Genomic DNA, 24,144 nt, shown 5'->3' on the forward strand with positions numbered 1-24,144 from the left:
GTACTTGCAACTCATAGGTTGAGAATCCAACATTCAAACTTAGATCTGGGGCCAGTGCCTTGGCTCACTTGGTTAATCCTCCGCCTGCGGTGTTGGCATCATATGGGCACTGGGTTCCAGTCCCAGTTGCTCCTCTTCCAGTCTAGCTCTCTGCTGTGGCCCAGGAAGGCAGTGGAGGATGGCCCAAGTGCTTGGGCCCTGCACCTGCATGGGAGACCAGGAGGAAGCACCTGGCTCCTGGCTTCGGATCAGCATAGCTCTGGCCATAGTGGCCATTTATGGGGTGAACCATCAGAGGGAATACCTTTCTCTCTCTCTCTGTCTCTCTCTCTCTCTCTCACTGTCTATCTGTCAAAAACAAACAAACAAACAAAAAAAAAACAAACAAACAAACAAACAAAAACCTTAGATCTGTCCAGAGTCCTACCTGTGGCATATACACTGCAGCCACAGTCACATAAAACCATGCATGTTTATCCAGGGTAGTAGGCAAAATAGGGAGCAATACAGCGTTGGTGGCAATATGTGTTAAGTTCCCAAAGAAGGTTGCTATCCCTTAAAAATGGCCATTGCACTTTTGGTAGGAAAATTGGGGGGGGGGGGGGTGATATGCTGATTCTAATATTTCCATTTTTTTCACTCTGACTTTTTAATATATTCTCTCAAACAGTGAGAAAGGAATCTGTATATATTTTTAAAACATTTTACCTGTATATTCAGAATCACAAACAAGTTACCTTTACAGTTCAATATACTATATAGAAATCATTTGGGTCTTACACGTTCAGTTAAGTCTTGAACTGAGAGTATAATATTGTAAAAAAATTAGATTCATAAACTGTTTTAGCATACCAAATTGAAATACAAGGTTCAAACTTCCAGATTTGTGGCAAAGTCTTTAAAAGATAAGACATTTCTTTAAGTTACCATATCATTCACATGTGACATTGGCAACTCTGAGCTATTTCATGTAAAACAGCTCTCTGACAGATACAGCAAAACTGGTACGCCATGGTGCTCATACCTGTACAGTCAAGAACGCAAAAGCTGTGCCACCTTTTAAGAGGTTTGGCATTTCTAGAGCACAACAATGCATATGTAAAGGAAGTAGGGAACACTTCCTTCTCCTTCCGTGTGTATTTTTAAAACTTCACGCTGTGTTTGGCAATATGAGAATACTTTCCTCCTGACTTATCCAAAAATTAGTAGAGGACATAGCCCACCAGCTTCTCAGTTAAAGCAGAATGTTAGCTTGTGGATTAAGGTTGGTGACTCGGTAGAACAGTTTCTCCTGATAAACAGCCCTGACCAGCTCTTCCAGGTGGGGGCAAGTCCCAAGGCGGAGGTAGTGGGGTGGTACCATTTCTCTAAAGTAGGCCAGTTTACCCTCTTGGGGTGTGCCATCCCTGGGACAGACGCCATCGCACAGTGGGGCAGAATGTCAGTGTTTTGCTTCCTGTTGTCTTTTACTATGGGAGCTGAAGACTCTCTTGTGATTCTTTGACACACTTAGCATTACTTTCTGAAGTTGGGAGCCCTGCCAATATCTGATAATAGATTCGTTCTGTGTAAAGCACACAGTATGTTTCTTTCAGCTTCACCTCACCTCGTGAAGCACACGCCTTTTATTCCTACAGTAGGGTCCTTTAGTTGTGTCCCAAACCCTTTCACGTTCACTTTACCCTTGGAGAGAACAGCATATCAGAGATTGCAGGTGAAAGTGCAGTAGAGCACAGGAGACATGTCTCAGAGCTGGGAACATTGTCCCGCCTGCTGCTCCACATAGGCCGTTCAGGGCCACTCCCCATTTTCTAGCCGGGGGATGGAGACACACCTAATATAGTGAGTAGCTGAAAATCCCTGGTGGGGAGGGCAGAACCAGAAGCCACGCCTGATCAATCCAGTGCCAGTTTTTCCATGCTGTCTGTAGTTTTGTTGTTTTCTAGGGAATTAAAGTGAGACTAGAAACAAATATGATCAGACACAGAGCGCAGTTGCCATTCAAAACTAAGGATCTCAAGGGCCATCATTGTGTAAATTTTAGTAACGGAAGGAATCCACTGCAGGTGTTCTAGGCAAGCCCTGGGGACAGCAGCCACTCCTGTGTCTGCCTGACCACTTGAAATGCAGCTCATGTGACCAAGGAAGTGAATTTGTTGTTGGATTTAATTTGAATCCAAACATTCACATGTGCAAGTGGCTGCCGTACTGGACAGCACAGTTCTAAACTACATAATGCTTTCTTGACATCTCCCTTTGGGTGTCTGAGCGGTAGCCAGATCCAATCAGAGTTCTTGATTTTCTTCCTCTCTCTCCCTGCTTCTCCCCCTGAGTAAATAAAGTCATCATGGATCCAGTTGCCTGTGCAAAAACCCAGGTTACATCCCCACCTCTGTTGCATCATGAGTCCTTATTGTCTACCTGCAGAACCTACACAGAACCCAACCAGTTCTCTCCATCTCTGCTGGCACCAGCCGAGGCCAGGACACCATCAGAGCTCACTTGAACGATCCAACGGCTCCGAACTGGGCACCATATGACTTCTGTTGCCTCTTCAGACCATGCAGCCTGGCATTTCTTCAGTATGACTCCCTGCTTAGAGAAAACTTGCAAGGTTTATCACTGTTAGAAGTGATCTCACTCACTTTGTGTATGTGCTATTATAGTAGGAAGGCCTCAGATCAGGACCAGTGTTTCCCTTGTGTGCTGCTGTATCTCCTGCACCTACAACCATGTCCAGCATGTAATTTGCATGCAGTCAGCCCTTCAGCAGTAATCAGCATTATTACTTATTATTGTTATGGAAAGAGGTCAGGTAGCAAGGGTCAAATGCAGATTTGAAGCTGGTGATGAGATGGTGCTGACATGTATGTCCATGGGAAGTTAGTGGTTTCCTTTCCATTCTGGAGGCAGTAGGAAGGGTGGAGGTTATGGCTAACTGCATTCACGTGCAAGTGGGTGGGCAGGGCTTCAGTCCTGATGCAATCTCTGACATGAGCTGAAAAGAGCTTTATACTCCCTAAAGGTCTCTGTATGTCCCAGATCTTAAAACTTTTGTTTTTTTCCACTATTAAAGATAACAGAAGGGGGCAGCGTTGTGGTGTAGCAGATGAAGCCACTGCCTACAATACTGGCATCCCAAATGGGTGCCAGTTTGAGACCCAGCTGCTCCACATCGATCCCACTTCCTGCTAATGCTCCTGCTCCTGGAAAAGCAGCAGAGGATGGCCCAAGTGCTTGGGCCTCTACATCCATGTGGGAGACTGGGAAGAGCTCTTGGCTTCAGCCTGGCCCAGACCCACCTGTTGCAGTCATCTGGGAGTGAACCAGCAGATTTGCTCTCTGTAACTCTGCCTTTCAAATAAATAAATCTTTTTTTATTTTTGAAGACAACAGGAAGTGTCCTCCCACAAGATCGTTTTATAACCACCCAAGGGGAGTTCAAATAGAAATATGTTACAGAGCTTCAGGGTACACAATGTCCAGTCCGTGTCTGGGCAGCCAGAGGAGATTTTTCAGCATGGGTCTGTTCTGGCATTCCTTTGCCATGACTCTTGGTGTGTTCCTTTTTAGGCAAATTATAATTTCAGTCCCCATGCAAAGTAAAAATGAAGCTGATGAACTTGTCAACGATGGATAGGGACTGCCAAGCTCTGAGTTGCTTCTGTCCCTTCTGGTGCTAGACAGACATAGAAAATGGCTGCCTCCTTAGTACTGGCTGGGCTTAAAGATGTAGGAAGGGGTGGTGTTGGGTACAGGGGTTAAGTTGCTGTTCGGGATGCCCACATCCCATATTGGAGTGCCTGGTCAAGTCCCAGCTCCATTGCTTCTGATCCAGCTTTCTGCTAATGTACACCCTGGGAGGCAGCAGATGGTGGCTCAAGTACTAGGATCTCTGTCACTCATGTGGGAAACCTTGATAGTTCCAGGAGTTCCAGGCTCCTGGCTTTGGCCTGGCCCAGCACTGGCTGTTGCAGGCATTTGTGGAGTGAACCAGCACGTGATAGGTCTCTCTCCATCTGTCTGGCTCTCTTTCTCTGCTTCCCTGCTTTTCAAATAAAATGAAAATAAACAAGTTTTATAAAAATGAAGTTAAAGCTTGTTTTGTTAAAATACAATTTGGATATTGTTTATCCTGGTGGTTTTCTTTTTTTAGATTTATTTATTTAAAGGCAGAATTATAAGGGGGAGGAGGAGAGAAATCTTCCTATCTTCCATCCACTGGTTCACTCCCCAAATGGCTGCAATGGTCAGAGCTGGGCCATATTGAAGCCAAGAGCGTGGAGCTTCCTCTGGGTCCCCCACTTGGATGCAGGGGTTTGGGCACTTGGACCCTCTTCTGCTGCTTTCCCAGATGCATCCGCAGGGAGCTGGATTGGAAGTGGAGCAGCTGGGAACTCAAATTGCTGCCTGTATGGGATGCTGGCATCGCAGGTGGTGGCTTTTCCTGCTATGCCACAGTGCCAGACCCTATCTAGGTGTGTTTTTATTAGGCTCAGACTTATAGTCCTGAATCCCATCTTCCTAAAGCTGTTGCAGTGTTACCTTGTGTGTGCCTTTATTGTGCATCTGCTGTATGCAGGACACCTTTGTGGTCCTGTAGAGACAAAGATGTGTTAGACACATCTCAACCCTCAGGGATTCTGCAGACAAGTGGGCGGAGAGATCAGTAAGAGAAAAACTGAAATGTAGGCACTACTTAGAATAATAGAAGGAAATGCAAGGGTAATAAGAGTAGCAGGTATGTTGTAGCCGTTAAAAGTGCAGGCTCTGGAACCAAGCTGACTGGGTTCACAGTCTGGCTCTGCCACTTAGGGTCTGTGTAACCTTAGGCTGCTGACTTCATCTCCCTAGGCCCCTCAGTTTGCTCACCTACTAAATGGGTTAATAAAAGAATCCACCACAGAGGATTACTAAGGGAATTAAAGGAGCATGCAAAACACCTGCGCAGTGCCTGGCACATGGCTCCCTAACAGCCTTTTTTCTTTTTAATTTTTTATTTGAGAGACAAAGTACATACATGTTCCCATCCACCGATTCCTTCCCCAAATGCCCTCAACAGCCCGGGTTAGGCCAGGATGAGATCAGGAACTGGAAACTCATTCCCAGTCTCCCACATGAGCCATTGCCGCTGCCTCTCAGGATCTGCATTTGCACAAAGCTGGAGTCAGGAGCCAGAGCTGGAATTCAAACCCTGCACTCCCATATGGGACACAGGTGCTTGGGGCCCATGGAGTAATAAAGTGACAAGCTAAACACCTGCCCTAAGACTGTTTAATATGAGTATTAGCAGCAGTAGTAGTGCAGTCAGCTCCTTATAGCCACGCATTCTGCATACACAGATTCAAGCAGCTGTGGAGCAGAAATACTTTGGGGGAAAAATTGCATCTGTATTGAACATGTACTTTTTTTTCCTCATTGTTTCCTAAATAGCATAACATTACAAATATTTGCATAGTGTTTACATTGTATAAGGTGTTATAAATAATCTAGAGATGACTTAAAGTATATGAGATGGTATTTATTGGTTATACGCAAATACTATGTGATTTTGTACAGGTTGAGCATCCCTAATATGAAAATCTGAACTCTAAAATGCCCCCAAACTCAAAACTTTTTGCCGCCAATATGATGCTACAAATGGAAAATTCCATGCCTAATTTAAGTGTCAAGTCACAGAACACAGACATACTAAAAATATTATACAAAATTACCTGCAGGCTGTGTGTCTAAGATATACGTGACATCTGAATGCATTTCCTGCTTAGACTTGAGTCTCATCCTGATATTATCTCATTATGTGCATGCAAACATTTCAAAATTTGAAAAAACGTCACAAATCTGAAACACTTCTGCTTGGAGACATTCCAATTAGGATTCCCGACACTCCTCACGGGAGTTGAGCATCGGCAGCTCCTGGGATCCATGGGGGTCCTGGATCCCGAGGGACTGCGTGCCGTAATTGTTGGCTGAAACTGGATGAACGCCAGACCGTTGTCACTGCAGACCTTGTCCCTCCGCCAAGCGGGGAGTTCACAGCAGCTTCCCAGAGAGGCGACTTTTGAACTGAGACGTGAAGACTGGCTCGTCCTGTGGGGAGAGGACACATTTGGCAGAAAGAACGGAATCTGCAGGAGCACAAAGGCGTGAGAGAGTCCGGGGGTGGAGTGGGAGCAGTTAGGGGCCTGTAAATAGGTCTCTGTGGTTGAAGGACAAGATCCTGGGAGTCAAGGGGTGTGCCCGGAGCTGGGACGGGCATGAGGTCATGGGCGCTTTTTGGACTGGGTTGAGAAGTTTGGACTTGATCCTTAACCTTGTTAGGGGAAGCCACGGGAGGCCTTGTGACATGGGGGGGTGGGGGGGGGCGACGTCACAGAGCAGCTTCAGCCCACAGCCTGCAGATTCCAGATGGTGTCGCGGACCAGCCTCCTTCCCCGTGATGTGGGCAGGGAGCTCACAGCAGAGATCTAGGTTTGCTCACTGGGTGTGATTTCTTGGGGCCCATGGAGTAGTAAAGTGACAAGGATGTGTTTTCAGTTCCTTTCTCCTGGATTCTCCCTAACTCCATACACCTGCCAACACAGACGCTGAGATGAGGGGTTTTACTGACCCCTCAGAGAATCTGATCAAAGTGGCAGCCCTCCCCTCTGAAAAGTCACAGAGGCAGGATTGTCCACAGGCCCCACGTTATCCCCCGGTCATTCAGACCGACCCACAGACCCAGGGCCGTCTGCTGACCACAGGTCTGCCTGTGGCTTTCGCGCTTCCACCCACATCATTGATAATCTGATTGGCTGGTGCTTCCAGTACCCCTCCGGTCTGCTGTCACTGCTATTATCTGACCACATTGTCAGGAGAGCAGACTTGGATCAGTTGGTGGTTGTAATTAAAACTGAAAGTGATTCTCTTATTTTCAGCTGTTCACATTGAATGGAGAGTAGAGCAGCTAAGAGCACGGGCTGTGGAAGCAGACTGCTTGGCTTAGTACGCCAGCCTTACAACCTTGGGACAGTGACGTCACCTCCCTGTGCCTCAGTTTCCTTATTACACAATGGCTATAAGAGTGTACTTACCTCATGAAGCCATTGTGAGTGTTAATTGAAGTAACATTTGAATGTGCCAAGAACAGCCGTTGGCTCACAGAAAGTGCTACGGGAAGTATTTGCCAGCTTTATAATTTCGGTCACAATGATGTCATGAAGATTGCTAGGAGAAAGAAAATAGGTGAACAAAGGCTCCATGTGCCGTGAGCTCACGTTGGAGTCTTGCACGTATCTGGAGGCCAAGAACAGATTCCCTAGGCCTTTGCTATCTAGTAGGGTGGCCACTAGCCACATGTGCCCACTGACTGCTTGAAATGTGGCTTGCTCCAGTTGAAATACACAATTACTGGATCTTGCAGATTTCGTATGGGAAAGAAGTGGAGGAGAGGAAGGATATAAAATCCAAGAGGTGTGGGAGGAGTAAGTGTAGAGATTCAATGTGCATCACACAGACCACAAAGTGTGTTGTTGGGAGTTTTTGTTAAATAAGTAGATCTTGTCTGTGCTTGGCACTGATGAAAAGTGACCATTTGAGATGATAGGTCCGTTTGCTTCACTGTTGCAACACTTTTGTTCTCTATGTATGCTCGTAACGTTGTGTCATAAACTCAAATACATACATTTATTTAAAAAGGATATAAAATATCTCATTAATAGTTTTTATATTGAGTACATATTGAAATAATATCTTGTATAAATTGGGTTCAGTTATAAGCATGTTGTTAAAATTGATTTAATTTGGGGGCTGGCGCTGTGACACAGCAGGTTAATGCCCTGGCCTGAAGCACTGGCATCCCATATGGGTGCCAGTTCGAGTCCCGACTGCTCCACTTCCAATCCAGCTCTCTGCTATGGCCTGGGAAAGCAGTAGGGGATGGCCCAAGTCCTTGGGCCCCTGCACCCATGTGGGAGACCCGGAAGAAGCTCCTGGCTTCTGGCTTTGGAGGATCGGCTCAGCTCTAGCCATTGAAGCCAATCGAGGAGTGAACCATCGAATGAAAGACATATCTCTCTCTCTCTCTCTCTCTCTCTCTCTCTCTCTGCCTCTCCTCTCTGTGTAACTTTGACTTTCAAATAAATAAATCAATCTCTTAAAAAATTGATTTAATCTGTTTCTTTTTCCTTTTCTAATGTGGCTATAAGGGCATTTCATATCAAGTATGTGGCTTGTGTAGTATTTCTACTGAGCGCCAGCATTGTGGGACAGGCTAAGCCACAGTGTGTGACACTGACATCCCATACTGGAGCACTGGTTCGAGTTCCAGCTCTGCTTCCCATCCAGCTCCCTGCTGCTAATGCACCTGGGAAGTTAGAGGATGATGGCCCAAGTGCTTGGGTTCCTGCCACCCACATGAGAGAGCCATGTGGGGTTCTGGACTCTTGGCTTCAGCCTGGCCTGGTCCCGGCTGTTGTGCTCATTTGGGGAGTAAACCAGCAGCTGGAAGATCTCTCTGTGTCTCTTTCTCTGTCATACTGGCTTTCAAATAAATAAATATGTCTTAAATATTTCTACCTTAGGAGGACCTTAGGGTCACCGTCATCAGTAAGAAGAAGATGAGTGGTTATTTTTGTGATCAGGTACCTGCCCTTAGAAAACCTGTTTGCCCCTCCCATTGTCCTCCAGGAGCTGCTGGGCCCCTTGTTTTTGTTTTTTAAGATTTATTTTATTTATTTGCAAGGGTTGGGGAAAGAGGGAGTAATAGATATTTTCCATCTGCTGGTTCATTCCCTAAATGGCCACAATGGCTAGGGCTGGGCCAGACTGAAGCCAGGAGCCAGGAGTTTCTTCCAGGTCTCCACGTGGGTACAGAGGGCCAAGCTCTTGGGCCATCCTCTGCTGCTTTCTTAGATGCGTTGGTAGGGAGCTGGGTTGGAAGTGGAGCAGCTGGGACACGAACTGGTGCCCATATGGATGCCAGTGTCACAGGTGGCTTTACCTGCTACCTCACAATGCTGGTCCCAGAACCCAGTTTTTAATTAGTTTCATAACGCAGACCACAGCTTGGACTTAGCAGAAGGCAATTAAAGGACTAAGGGAAGAGCCTCAACTGGGGTGGCTTCTGTTGACTTGAGGGGTTTGGACGAAAGCACCGCCGTTTATACTGATTTGGCCCTTGGCTTTCGGTGCTCCCTGAAGGAAACGGGAGCAGGCTCTTGATTCAGGAAGTTGAATCATGTAGGTGCAGCTTGCTCCCGGCTCCATCAGGAGCCAGAACAGGCTTTGCTCATCTTTAACTTACAGCATAAATACTCAGTATCATGGCAGTCACTGGGATGGAGAGCACACCGTTTCCAAACGTGATTCACTTATGGGATGTCTGTTTAATTCTATTTCAGGTTCATTTGACCACTTAAAGCCTGAAAACGGTGGACCCACGAAGGCTTGCTGGTGAGTTCTCTTTGATTTTTAAAACAAAGTGACTGTGTGACATTATTTTTGAAATGAATTCACACTTCTGAGTTACAGGCGTCACTGCCGGTACCGTGATTAGATGTTTATTTATTTGCACTTTTTTTCCTCTCCAAAATGATTTGTGATGTTTCCATGCCATTAAAAAGTAATAATAAAATCAGAGCAACCTATGTTCTTTTGCTAAGAAAAAGATCCATGATTACATGCTCAATACTATTAAAATAAAAACTTTCTTTGTGATGGAAGTATTCCCCGGCCCCTGTTAATGGTCCGCTTATTTCAAGCAGTATCCACAACAACAACATGCTACGTCAGCCAAGGAATTCAGACAGTCCCTTGCTGTGTAATGAAAATTGTGTTGTGATGAAAATTGGCTCACTGCTACAATGTATTAGGGCTCTATTTTTTCCTCTCTGATTTCACCTAACTGAAATTGTGATGAGCCAGCAGTTCTGTAGTAGAAATGTAGAAAACTCCTTTTAGAGGTAGGAGCTTCATGGACTTTGTAAGTGAGGAAGCTACTGGTGCTCTGTGGGGCACACTCGCTGCTGTTGTGACCGGACTGTTAGCTGCGGTATGTATCAGTAGCTTTTGCTGTGTAACAAACCATTCCAAAACTTACTGACTCAACGTAATGCTCACTTTTCTCTCCCACAATTCTGCGGGATGGTGAGCTGGCCTGGGCTTTTCTATGTGATTCCTCTGGTGTCAGCAGGGACTGTGGATGTGTTCCATCCAGGTCAACTGGGCTTTGTCTGGGGAGTCCCCTGGCTGGCCGTCGGCTGGAGTGATGACAGTGACTGAGCCTCATCATCTTGCGTGTTATCCCAAGTTTGTTCACTTGGTGGTTGCGCAGGGTACGGAGACAGGGTTATAGGGTGGAGGTGGCAGGGAAGCAGAGGATCCGGTGGCCAAGGCTCAGAACTGGCACCACACTGCTTCTGTTAGTTCTGAAGGAGAACATGGTGGCTGAAGCAAGCCATACAAGTAGCCTGCATCTAAGAGGTGTAAAATAAATCCTCCCTTGATGAGAAGAGCTGCAGGATGCCATTGCAGGGAGCATGGATACAGTTGTGAGAGGAATTGGTAGCCTTTTTGGCAGTCCCATGCCATGTTTATGGATCATGGGAAAACTGCAGCAGCGAGATGAAAAGAACATGAGTGAGAGGACTTGGATTAGATGCGTGTGTCCCGTAGCCTGGTGGGCCCCGTTCTGGTTGCCAGCATCCCACAGTCCAGTCTTCCTGTATGCCTTCTGACAATTCAGGTTCCAAGGTGTCCCTGCCAATAGTAGGTTTGCCATCCACCAACCGTATTTCAACTTCCTTAGTCTGGGTCTCCCATGTAGGAGGCCAGCACCCAGCTACTTAAGCCCACTTGCTGCCTCCCCAAGTGCACATAGCAGGAGGCTGGAACTGGAAGTGGAGCTCACACTTGAACCCAGCTACTCCCATACGGGCGCTACGTATCTTAGCTGCTACACCAGACTTTTTGAAGTACCTGCGTATACCCACCATTAGTGAATTATTCCTGTGGCTTTTTCCCTCTTCACAAGCCAGGAGCTTCTTCCAGGCTCCCCACATGGGTGGCAGAGACCTAAGTACTTGGACCACCTTCAGCTGCTTTTCCAGGCCATTAGCAGGGAGCTGGATTGGAAATGGAGTTAAAAAGTCCCTGTCTCTGGGAGAGGAACGGTGCTACGGTATTATCCACCCCTGAAAGAGTCAAGGACAAGGTCCTCTGGAGGTTTTAGGTGGTTTGACTTGGTGGGAGAGGTTGAGGAAGGGAGAGCACCCAGTAGTACTAAAGAGCACGGTGTGGATGCTCGGGAATAGACCGGAGGACACCAGCTACCTAAGGCGGTGGGGGGTGCTCGGGTGGGTAGGAAGCAGCACAGCGAGACGAGGGAGGGAGGGCTGAGATACCTGCTGACTTGGCAGTTTGGCCCGAGCTATTCTGGGCCCAAGGCTACCACCCTGTCCACAGGCACACTCGCAGCTTTCTCACAATGACTGTCCCAGAAGGCAGCGTTTGTAAAACTGGCTTCCGCTCGCCATCTTAGGAGGGTTTGGTTTCCACTGTTTTCATTGCTGCGATCCGGTCTTTGTGCCTGCCTTCTTTTTTTTTTTTTTTTTTTCTCTCTCTTTCTGTCTTTCTGTCTTTCTGTCTTTCTCAGGCAGAGTGGACAGTGAGAGAGAGAGAGAGAGACAGAGAGAAAGGTCTTCCTTTGCCGTTGGTTCACCCTCCAATGGCCGCCACGGCTGGCGCGCTGCGGCCGGCGTACTGCGCTGATCTGAAGGCAGGAGCCAGGTGCTTCTCCTGCTCTCCCATGGGGTGCAGGGCCCAAGCACTTGGGCCATCCTCCACTGCACTCCCTAGCCACAGCAGAGAGCTGGCCTGGAAGAGGGGCAACCGGGACAGAATCCAGTGCCCCGACCAGGACTAGAACCCGGTGTGCTGGTGCCGCAAGGCGGAGGATTAGCCTAGTGAGCCGCGGCGCCGGCCTGTGCCTGCCTTCTTCAGAGGCTCCTGAACTGAACATTTTCCAATGAGATTCAGAAAATGGAGGGAGGAAGGCGGTGGGGATGAACACGTAGGATGACATCAGAGGGAGGAGGAGACCCCTGTGCATGGGTGAGAGCCTGTCATTTGCTAGCAAGTCCAGCAGTCTCGCCTCATAACCCTCTCGGTCACAGCGCACGGCGGCTGAAGATAAAACACCCTGGATACTCAGAAGAAGATGGAGGGAGACGTCTTCAGGGTGCTCATGGAGAAGAGAGCAGACAGCGCAGCAGGCACCATCCCTGTAGTCAGGGAGTAGCTGGGCTCCCCCTCGATGTAGGCAAAGGGGTAACACACCTCAGTGCAGTCCAGCTGTGCATTTGTCTCTCGGCCCTGCTTCATCCGAGGGTAAAATCGAAGAGTCCCAACTGGAATAACAAATACATAATTCACATTCCCCCTTCCCTGCCCGCTTCGTGGTGGACTTGGCAGATTGTCAGGGCTGTCTTCATGCTGAACCTTGGCATCTGGCCGTGGACCGTACTTGGCACATGAGTTGAAGTCAACTCTCCACCCTTGCTCTGAAAGAATAACAAACAACTTGCTGACTGTACCCGATGAACTTCGTTTTTCTTAGTCCCTGCCATTCTGAACCACAGCAACCTGTGGAAGTGGCTTTGCACACACACACATGAACGCTGACCCTGTCTACTTTGACCTGTGAGCCCCTCCTCCTGTGCACCCTGTGTAGCCCTCCTGTGCAAGCCCAGGGCTCCAGGGCTCCTCTGACCGTGCAATGTTCAGTACCTCTCGGGGCAGTTTCAGAGGCTCATGGGACTTGCCGCACAGTATGTCTTTGATAATAACAGACTATCTTCCGCCTCCTGGTCAGCAACTTTAATATTTATTACAGGAGTTTTGGTGGCAGCCCTGACTGGCTGTCCGGTTGATGCAGAAGGTAGAAGGGGCATAATATTAAGCCCTGATTTTTTGCAGGAGTGTCATAGGAAGAAAAAAAAAACTTTTTTTTAAAGATTCATTTATCTGAAAGCTACAGAAAGAGAGAGAGAGAGAGAGATCTTCCATCCATTGGTTCACTGGCCAGTTGGCTACAATGGCCAGGATTGAGTCAAGCTGAAGTCAGGAACCTGTACTTTCTTTTGGGTCTCCCACATGGGTGCAGGGGCTCAAGCACCAGGGCCATCTTCTGCTGCTTTCCCAGGCCATTGTCATGGAGCTGGATCATAAGTGGAGCAGCTGGGACACAAAAAAAGCACCCATATAGGAGCAGGTAGCACAATGCTGGCTCCAGGAAGAAAAAATTTCTAATTGTTAGGATTATTTTCAGAAAGAAACTCCTAGAATTCCACAAGGACAACCCATGAAGAAGAATTTCCTTTGTGTGTGTGTGTGTGTGTGTGTGTGTGTGTTTTATTTGTGAGGTAGAGTTACAGACAGTGAGAGGAAGAGACATACAGAAAGATCTTCCTTCCGTTGGTTCACTCCCCAAATGGCTGCAATGGCTGGAGCTGCACTGATCTGAAACCAGGAGCCAGGAGCTTCTTCCCGATCTCCCACGTGGGTGCAGGGGCCCAAGCACTTGGGCCATTTTCCACTGCTTTCCCAGGCCACAGCAGAGAGCTGGATTGGAAGAGGAACAGCCGGGACTAGAACCGGCACCCATATGGGATGCCAGCGCTGCAGGCAGAGAATTAACCTACTGCACCATGGCTCTGGTCCCGGAGAATTTCCTTTGAATCAAGTTTATTAGCTAGAATTATCTCGGTTGCAAGCATCAGAAATCTCATATAAGCTGGATTCTTGTCTAACATGACTGGGATCCTTAAGTTGTGCAGGCTTCAGGCATAGCTGTATCCAGGGGTTCAGAAGGTGTCACCAGGCCATTCTCTTTCATGCTTGCTTGCTCTCTCTGTGTCTTGGCTCGGCTTAACTGTTGGCTTCATTCTTAGCTTTGCTCTTTCTCTCCATGGTAGCATCAGCACTGAAGGTCTCCATCATTCTCACAACTATGGATTTCAATGAACAAGGTGCCTCTAGCCATGATTTTAGTAGTAGTACTGAGAAGGGCTTTTGGTTGACCTAATTTGGATTGCCTGCCTGAATCAAGAAGGTAGCCAAAAGTAGGTAGTAGACCATAAGCCATTTCTCTTTGGCCACAGCTTGTTCGTGTGTCCCATGAGAGAAAGTCCCACCAGAATTAGATGGACTAGGATTCCTATGAGAACAGGAGGGCTTTTGTTACCAGAAGGATGGAAGGAAAGCGAATGGCAAACAGATAACATTTCTGGGTTTGGAGTCCAATGGGTTAGAAATTCTTAATTTGGAGTCCATGTAAGTGGAAAGGTTAAAAACTAGGTTCAGGGGTTGGCACTGTGGTATAGTGGGTAAAGCTGCCGTCTGCAGTACTGGCATTCCATATGGGTGCTGGATCTAGTCCCGGCTGCTCCACATCCAGTCCAGCTCTCTTCTATGGCCTGGGAAAGTAGTAGAGGATGGCCTAAGTCCTTGGGCCCTGCACCCATGTGGGAGACCCAGAAGAAGCTCCTGATTTCGGATTGGCCCAGCTCCAGCCATTGCGGCCATTTGGGGAGTGAGCCAACAGATGGAAGACTTCTCCCTTCCTCCCTCCTTCCTCCCTCCCTCCCTCCCTCCCTCTCTCTCTCTCTCCCCTTCTCCTTCTCTTCCCTCTGTCTCCCCTGTCTCCCCCATCTCCCCCTCTATCCTACTCTCTCCCCCTCTCTCCCTTCTGGCCTTTCAGCCTCTGCCTCTCTGTAACTCTGCCTTTCAAATAAATAAATACATCTTTAAAGTAAGAAAAAAAAAAAAAAAACTAGACTCTGCTTCAGGGACCTTGATTGCCCGTCTCCAGTTTGGTGTCACAACCCAGATTATCAGCAGTCAGCGTGTGGAGAAGACAGGGAGGGGTGGCTCCACTGCGGGTGCTGCGGCAGCTCCCGGCCTGCCGGCCCCACTGATGACCTCGTGCTGAATGCTCAGGGTCTCTAGGGGAAGTTCCTGAATCTGCAGACAACCAACGGGCTTCCGTGGATCCGAGAACTTTCTAGAATTGCTCGCAAAATTGGTCGTGTGCCCCTTTTCACTGGAGAAAGGGCTCGTGCTTGCCATCCTTTTCTGAGGTCTCAGTAGCCCCTCCTGCTGATGGAGAACCAAGCTTCAGACTCACCCGAGATGCTTTAGGTCTGCCCAGCTCTTCATCTTACGTGTTTGTGTCTTGTCTTGGCTCACGCAGTGAAGTTGAGTGTCCGTGATAAACACAACTCCTATGGAACAGACGGTGACGACAGTGGCTGAGCATGTTGGCTTAAATTACATATTGAGCTTTGGAGGCTTATGGGTAGAGTGTTCACGGTTATAGTTGCCATTTCCCTAATGCCAGGCTCTGTGCTAAGTGCTTTACAGGCATTATCTGAACTATATACTTATCCACATGACTGTAATTCCCTGTACCTCAGATCTGCTGTGGTACCACCTGCTGGATCCAGCCACCAAGCTGGGAACACAGGCAACCGACTTGTGAGTGTTTCCTCTCCCCACTCCACCTTCCTACCTGCAGGTGACGGGATCCTGGAATCCCACTGGGCTCCTGCAGTGTCATGCTCTCAGCTCCCACTTGGTGGTCAAGCCCGGGGACCCCTGAGGAAGGATGGGCAGGACCCTGAGCCCTGGCCTGCTGCAGTCACAGATGTTTTCTGGAAGCCACTCATCTGGGACAGTAGGAGTCCAGGGTTAGATGACGGATTGGAGGTTTGAGTCCAGGTCCCTGCTGTTCTGCTTGTCTGCCTCTGTGGCCCTGGGCAAGCTTCCTGACATCTCTGAGCCAGTTTCCTTGTCTGTCAGAGGGGACAGTCCTTGCCCCACGACGTTGTCAGAGGAACGTGTCAGTAGCATCTGTGGAGTCCTTGGCGCGGTGCCTGGCCTGCAGTCGGCACCCAGCAAAGGTGTGCTGTAACGTGTGCGCTGCACATGGCTTGGATCCCTTCTGCCACCATGCGTTCCATGTTGGTGAGGTCTAGTTTTCCTTTCCCAAAAAAAGTTGATCAGGACCGTGACTTTTCTGGCTGCCATTAGGTGATGCAAAGCCCTAAGGCCACTTGGTAGCAGTGTCCCTCTGTCTCTCAATGCAGGTGCCCATGCGCACGCACACAGGTTCACGTTGGCTATGGGAAATGCCCTCTCTGGGGAGAGTCCCCACCTGCTCACCCCCCTCCAGCTTCTCTCCACTTCAGGTCTTTTCAGGAGGTGGAGATGGAGAGGGGCAGCAGATTCTTGCCTGACCACAGCTGGCCCACCTGGCCCTGAGCTCGCAGAGCCTGGCTGATGGAGAGAGGGGTCTTTTTTGTCACCTGACTGCTTCCAGGGTTTTCTGCAGGAATCCTACCTGCTGGGCAGCACCTCTTTCGCTGCTGCTGCTGCCACTGCTGCTGCCATCTCAGCCCCTGTGGCCTCCACTCAGACACTGTGCTGGGGCCCCTCACACTTAAGCCCAAGCCCTTCTTGGACTGCACCTGCTCTCAGGAGACCCAAGGTGGCCTTCGGGTGTCCCAGTCCACACTCCTGTGACCCTGGAGGCAAGGGCCAGCACTGCCTTCCCTGATGTAGCTTAGCCCCTCTCCCGGTTTGGCTCTTCGGGCGCATGTTGCATCCTGGTCCCGGGACTCAGGGACACGCGTGTCAGGCCCTCTGGATCCTGCCTTTGGAACCCTTTTTGTTGAGGCTTGAGCAGAGAGGAGCCTAGTCTCCACCCAGCCACCTTATGGATGACAGGGATAGGAGCAGCTGAGGAGTCCTCCTGCTGCACTGTCCGTCTCTTCCCAACGTCCTGAGCTGTTTGTATGCCCCTGTGGTCATACATCCAGCGAGGCTGAAGTCAGAAATGTCCACGGAGGGGTCTGGCCCTTGCTTTGGGATTTCCCATCTGTTACATCTGGCTGCAGCAGTGGAAACTTCCACTTCAGTGTCTGTGACATCGGCTCTGAACCCCCAGCCCGGTGCAAGGAACTGCTCTCCAACTCTGCTGAGAGTGGCCCTTCAGCCTGTGCTGGAAACCTGTCCAGCGTGGAGAGCTCCCCCGCCGCCTCTCTCCCTCCCCCCAAATCATTCCATTGAGATTTTCAGATAACTTGGAGTTGTTGGAAAGATACTGCTCCTAGCAAGCAGAGCTGAGTGCCCTGTAACCCTGAAATGTTCTCTTTACTGGGGTCAGAAGTGTGCATGTGTATGTGTATATGTGTGCACGTGTGTTTGACCATGTGTTGAAGCCTGATCTGAGAAACTGGGCCCCGGCGGCAGGGCGTCCCAGGTGAGGCTGACACTCTGTTCTCTCAGACCACAGGACAGCCTTTGACTTACGTCTCTACATGCCTAGCGAGGTACACTGGCCGTGACCCCACAGGGAGCTGGGATGCGTTTTGGAAATTGTGCTGAGTCAGCATTTTTCACGCTCATGACCCCAGCATAGTTCCTGTTGATCCGAGAGCCGATTTGCTATCTTCATGGGGGCATTTTGATCAGGGCTCCATGCAGAGTTAATGACCACCGCAGAATCACACCGGGCAGAGTGTGCCCTTCTCCCCCCGAAGCCCCTCCCTTGCACACCTGTTGTGCAGGTTTTCCTGAATGCTGATAGAGCCTGTGGAGTCAGCAGATTTTTCTGCCTGCTGCAGCCCCAGCACTGTGAAATGAGCTCCCTGCCAAGCACCCTCCTTCGTCATGGGCAAGTTGCGCCTCTGTGGTGTTGGGCCCTGAAACAATTAGGTCACTCTCTGAGTTTAGGCCCCCCTACCCTTGATGAAGCTGACGCAAATGAGCAAGTGACGCATGCTAGTAAGATGCTTGTGTGAGCTAAATTTGGAGTCCCTTTGGGGACAGCGGCCCAAGAATGTATTCAGCGCATTTCAGATAGTGCTGTCATGGACTTGTTCTCTTGGCCAGACTCAACATTGTGTATCCGGATGTGAGCCAGGTTCACGTCCTTCTGTTATTGCTGCTGGCTGGTTGCAAAGGTGGCAGGATAAGGCTCCTTTCTGAGATGGCGTGGGTGCCCTGGCCGCGGTCCCGCCCCTCCACTGGGGACGAGTGCCAAGAGCAGGTGGCAGGGCTGTCTCCTTCCCCTCTGGCGCCAGGTGCGCCTCGGAGATGGGGGTGCCTCTCCGCCCCATGTCTTGGCTTGCCCCCTGGGTCACCAGGTCTGCTCGCGCCGAGGCCGGGTGGCCCGTACCTACGCTTGCAAGACCATCACATAGTCTCATACACAGGTGATGTCGGGGTCCAAGAACAGAACTCAGACTCCTCCAGGACTGCTCACTTCTCTCCCCTTGGCTGTAAGAATCTAGTGCTTTCTGTTTGACTGTTCAAAGGTCTAGAGATAGATGAAATAGCTAATAGGCTATTAGCTAGAACAAGCTTCCTGTTTGTGGGCCTTTTCCGTGTTGGGTGGTGGCCTGGTGTAAGCAGGTGGACTTGAGTTCAGACCATTCCTTGGCTACTGAACTACAACCTTTCCTCACTTGTCTGTCACTGTGGGCTTAGTAAATGGTAACCATTACCTGCATCTGCTAGTGATGATTCTCAAACACTTTTAGAGCCTTGAAAAAGGAAGCCCAATCCTCCAACAATGTCTTCTTGAAGTCAAATAGGAATTGGAGACAAAATCAAAACATGTGTAACCACCTGCTCTTTAACAACCACTGCCTTGTACACAGGTTTGTTCTTTGGGGAATATGAAGTGGTCTTTGGTTGCAGAGTCCACAGGCACAGGGGCTAAGAAATAAGACTCGGCCTGTCCAGCCTCAAGTGCATTGCTAAATATCTTTGACCTTGGGCAAGTCACTGCCCTCTTAAAACCTCCATTCCTGCATCAGTGAAATGGGGATTATGCTGCACAGCAGTACTGAGGAGATTAAATGAAATAATCTATACAAATTCTTAGCACATGGTGTATACAGTAAGCACTCAAATAATGGTGGCCACATTTTTTTTTCCCTCATCATAGCATTGTCACCATTTTACGGATAAGAACTTGCAGAACACTTTTGTCTTTGTGATAAATGACTTCATGAGGACACTTTTATATGAGAGAACTTGTGCTTACTGTTTTGTTCAAGAGCACAAGAGTGGTTAGTAATTGATGTGCTTCTAAATACCAAACCATAGTGTGTGCATAAACAGGCTACAATCACTGAACTGTGGTGCGTTGTGTCAACCCTCACCTCATTTCATTGTTAGGATTTGGGTAAGAGATGTCGCCAGATTAGGCGAGATTTATATATTATTTCTGCAAGTACTGTGAAAATATGCAATCATGGCTGTGTTTAGCTAAATGCTTCAAATTCAGATCAGTTTGTTTTGCTCTGTTTCAGTATAGACTGGCATATGTGGCACCGTTGTACAGCCCGAGTTAGTCTGGCACGGGGATGTGACTTTGCTATGGGTGGAAAAGGAGGAGAAGGCAGCAGGGCCTGAACCAAGGGGAGACCACGGCTTAGTATGGCAGGTGTGAGAGAGCCGGCCCAGGCCAGAGCCGGGGCTGCTCAGCCAGTCGGAGGTCTGAGCAGGTGTTCCTTTAGCAGCTCCTCCCCAGGATCTGTCTCCCAGCAGTGGGCACTCCAGCAGCCCGAGTCTCCCTGCCCACGTGCTGGTGCTGGCAAGTGAGAACAGCGCCGCGGTTGATTGGGCTGATTTTTCATATCTCTGCAGCCCATGCCTGGGCGACCCCGGGGAGCAGGACGCCCACTGGCTTGTTGGGTCTGGCTTAACCTCCTCAACAGGCACCTTCCTTTGCGTGACCTTGAAACGTGGCTAGTCAGCCCGAAAGAGGGAAGCCACGCAGGCTCCAGGGGAGGCTTCAGAAAATGGTGAAGCAGTGGGGCAGCCTCAGCTGGCTGTTGCTGTGTGTTTAATGGGTGTCTGCTGGGGGGGGGGGTGCTGGAGGGAGTGGGAGCCCTCAGGCCACCCCACCCCCTTGCAGTCTCCTTCCCCCAGCTCGCTCCCTGAGGCAGGGGCTGAGCCACAGGGGAAGCCGCAGTTGCCATTTGTGGGCAGGGCTGCTAGGAGCCCCTTGCCAACACTTCCCTTGCCAGAGCCTGCCAGGGGTTAATGATGCTTGCAAAGCTTAAGGTGCAGGGGCTTTCACAGCCAGTGACGCCTGCTAATTCCCAATGTTGTGTTATTTCTTCTAAAGAGAGTGCGGAAATTGTGTAAGGCTCAGATGCAACAAGACCTGGCTCTGTCCCTGGGCGAGGGAGACTTGCCTGGCACACCCTCCAGGCCTCTCCCTTTGCCCTGTTGGGTGGGCACCAAGATGCTGAAATGCAGATTTGTTTTGTCCAGAGTAGGCATTTAGCCTAGCATTTAAGATCACCATGTCCCACACTGGAGTGCCTGGGTGCGATTCCTCGCCCTGGCTCCTGACTCCAGTTTCCCACCAGTGTAGACCCTGGGAAGCAGCCTCAGCCCTGGCTTGGATTTCTAGTTCCTGACTCCAATCCTAGCCACTGCAGGCATTTGGGGAGTGGACCAGTCGAGGAGAATGTTCTCATGCGCACACTGTCTCTCGTGCATGCAACTCGCTTGCTCGCTGTGCTTCCCAAATAAAAATTAAACTTTTTTTTTTTTTTTTTACATTTGCTTTTCCTTCAGAAGCAGACCTTGCCCCTGTATGTGTGTGTGTCCCTTCTGCAGCTGCACTTGACTTCCTGGTGGGACTCCTACCCTGTAAGTGAGGGAAGGCCAAGTGAGGAGCTTCAGTCTGGACTCCTGCCTGGCCCCCAGACACCTTCCGCCCCAGCGTTGGCACAGGGAGGCAGGGCAGGTACTCCCAGACCTCCGGGGAGGCAGGGCGCGCGGGCACCCAGTGTGAGGCATCACCGGGCTCAAACAGACACGGCGGAGAGTCCTGTGACGGCGTCAGCTTTGGCAGAACCGCAGGTTTGGGGGCCAGCCGCCGGCCAGCCTGCGGATCGTGCTGACAAAGTACCGCTGCTCACCGTCAGCTCTCAGCGCACCCTTCCCTCTTAGGACGGGGCCAGAGTACTTTGCTAACAGTCAGGGTGGAATATGTTCAGAAGAAATAAGAGGAGGGAAAGGCCTCTCTGTTTTTTGTCTGTTTGAATAAGCAGGAGTTAGCACTTATTGGTATTTACAAGGATTATGATTCAGAGAATAGGTCATAAAGGTTCAGAAGTCACAAAGGAAAAAGTGCTTGGGATTATTAAACAGTGCTGCAGGGATGCCCAGACAAGAATGGAACTAAAAGGGACAATTTTTTTTTAAAGATTTATTTATTTATTTATTGGAAAGGCAGAGTTACAGAGAGGCAGAGGCGGAGAGAGGCAGAGGCGGAGAGAGACAGAGGTCTTCCATCCACTGGTTCACTCCCTAAATGGCAGCAGCGGTCGGAGCTGGGCTGATCTCAAGGCAGGAGCCAGGAGCTTCTACTAGGACTTGGGTGCAGGGGCCTAAGGGCTTGGGCCATCTTCTACTGCTTTCCCAGGCCATAGCAGAGAGTTGGATTGGAAGTGAAACAGCTGGGACTTGAACCAGCACCCATATGGGATTCCAACACTGCAGGTGGTGGCTTTACCTGCTATGCCACAGCACCAGCCCCCAAAGGGACAATTTTTAAAATGAACCAAAATTCACATCAATCAATCAGAAGTCCCCTGTGTTAACCCTGTAAGAAAATAAACTTTTGATATGATTCTGCTCAAAAATCTTTTTGACAGACTTCAAGTGACCACTTTGTATGGAAACTCATGTAGGCTGATGATAATAATAATCCTTATGCTTACTTGACACCTTACAGAGAAAGTTCAGGTGTCTAAAGTCACTTTTCTCAAGCAGAAGGGAAAGGCCCCTTTGTACAGGAATGTCTTTCTAGCCCTGTGAGACAAGGAATGTGAAAACTTCCTCTCCCTGGCCTGCGGTAGACGTCGCCCCCTGGAGGAGAACTAAAGATTTGTTTAAAATGATCTGCCAAGGAGTCCTCTTTGTTCTGAGTGGTCATCTGGTTTGATTGACACTATGTGATGAATCGGGATGGTGAAAGGGGCTTGGTCTGTGAGGGTTTTCTTTGGAGAATGGAGAGAGAGAGAGAGAGAGAGAGAGAGAGAGAGAGAGAGAGAGAGAATGAATTTCCCTTGAGACAATAGCTATGAAGTTAGGGTTGAATGCTGCTATCTGTGATAAGGGTAAAATGGTTATAATGCCATCAGGTTTAAGGCTCACAACTATTAATTCTACAACTGATATTTTTGCCAAGTGTCTAGCAGCAGTGCTAGCTGTGGCAAATCATTGCTAGTCCTGACCTTTCTTTGACTCCTGGCAGTTGTAGCAGAGACGTAAAACCAAGCAGAAAATGGGAATTTTCAACCACAAACTGGGTATCTGCTGGAGATCCTGAATTACAAACTTAGACTTTGTTGCCCACCTGCAAGTCTTTGATGGAGCTCTGCAGTGTAGATTATTTGCTTCAGTTCATTGACACTTGCTGCTCATAACGGCCAGAAAGTAGTTTTCAAGCGCAAGTGGATTGACTGGGTGGCTGTTGTTCCCCCAGCACTTCCCAGGCTTTCTGTGTGTTTAGAAAGAAGATGCAAGAGGCCGGCGCCGCGGCTCACTAGGCTAATCCTCCGCCTAGCGGCACCGGCACACCAGGTTCTAGTCCCGGTTGGGGCACCGGATTCTGTCCCGGTTGCCCCTCTTCCAGGCCAGCTCTCTGCTGTGGCCAGGGAGTGCAGTGGAGGATGGCCCAAGTAATTGGGCCCTGCACCCCACGGGAGACCAGGATAAGTACCTGGCTCCTGCCATCGGATCAGCGCGGTGCGCCGGCCGCAGCGCACCGGCCGAGGCGGCCATTGGAGGGTGAACCAACGGCAAAGGAAGACCTTTCTCTCTGTCTCTCTCTCTCACTGTCCACTCTGCCTGTCAAAAAAAAAAAAAAAAGAAGATGCAAGACACACTCAGAAGGGTGCTGGTGGAGGAAGAGCAGCTTTCTCATGTTTCATTTTCTATTCAAATATGCGCAGATCCTGACAGCTTTATTAATCCTTTATTAATTATTCAAGCCCTTTTAATGACTAGAGCTGCCTAATGGCTTAGCTTCTGTTGTGTCCTGTCTAATAGAGTCTTCGTGTGGTGGTCACGTCTCTGGACAAGCATGTTTGTCATCTCCGCGGCCCAGAGCCCTCCTCCACGTAGAGCGCGCAGTCCCAGTGCTCCTGTTGGTAATCGCTTCACTGGTAGTTTCCGTTCTCTGCTCTCAGAAACACGGAGTTATGTGTTTCAGTATTTGAGGGCATGGCATTGGCAAGAGATTGTTTCACATCAGATCTATTGCTTAACTTGTGTCTGTTTTCCTTTAAAAGAGAAATGTTAAAAGGAAAAATGTGTGCATACATCTTACAGGTTATTGTGGAATTTTTTTTCAGTATTTGAAAGACTTCTAATATTTATAATTCATATTTTTTTTCTAGTTTTTTGTCTCACACATGATTTTTATGTAGGAAAACTCCTTTTTCATGTACCGTCTGTTTGCTTTTTGTCCCAAGTGTAAGGTAATCAGTTGCCCAAGATACCAAACAGGCTCTGTGTGGGGGAGGGGTTCCATTCCTCCTGGGTCGGGTCCCTGGGGGGAGTCATCTCATTTCCTGCCCATTGATTCAACCTGACAATCAGGGTTTCCTGGTAGACCAGATGAACGCAGAGGACCAGCTGGGGAGCTGCCTTTGTCAAGACAGCCTCTTTGCCTGTGGCTGCAGCTATCACCCTTTTATTGGAAGAGAATACACACACACCCATACACACACATCATCATTATCCACATAAACACATGCACACACATACATACCCAACTCACATACTCATATTCACATTGCACACAAACACATCAACACATACATGACATAATGCACATTTACACATGCAACCACACGTAAATGCATGCAGACAAACCATACACCTAAATAAACAGATATATATTTTAAAGATTTAGGTATTTATTTGAAATTCAGAGTTACACAGAGGGAAAAGGAGAGGCAAAGAGAGAGAGAGGTCTTCCATCCTCTGGTTCACTCCCCAGATGGCCTCCACAGTCGGAGCCGCAATTGTCGGAGCTGTGCCCATCTGAAGCCAGGAGCTTCTTCTGGG

At 49.1% G+C, this 24,144-nt stretch overlaps 1 protein-coding gene across 4 annotated transcripts in view; it reads left to right on the forward strand.

Moving 5' to 3' along the window:
• The window catches only part of GNG12 (G protein subunit gamma 12), a 151,216-nt gene that overhangs the window by 61,446 nt on the left and 65,626 nt on the right, over positions 1 to 24,144 (forward strand). For 3 of the 4 annotated variants that reach the window (XM_017346186.3, XM_051856370.2, XM_017346182.3), the window contains exon 2: positions 9,381 to 9,432. The gene's annotated coding sequence lies outside the window, so the exon portion shown is untranslated. Of the gene's footprint in view, positions 1 to 6,452; positions 6,472 to 9,380; positions 9,433 to 24,144 lie in introns of those variants that run through there. The other variant, XM_017346187.3, reaches the window with a different exon arrangement.

The sequence above is a fragment of the Oryctolagus cuniculus genome, chromosome 7, assembly GCF_964237555.1.
Source record: "Oryctolagus cuniculus chromosome 7, mOryCun1.1, whole genome shotgun sequence".
Taxonomy (NCBI): Eukaryota; Metazoa; Chordata; class Mammalia; order Lagomorpha; family Leporidae; genus Oryctolagus; species Oryctolagus cuniculus.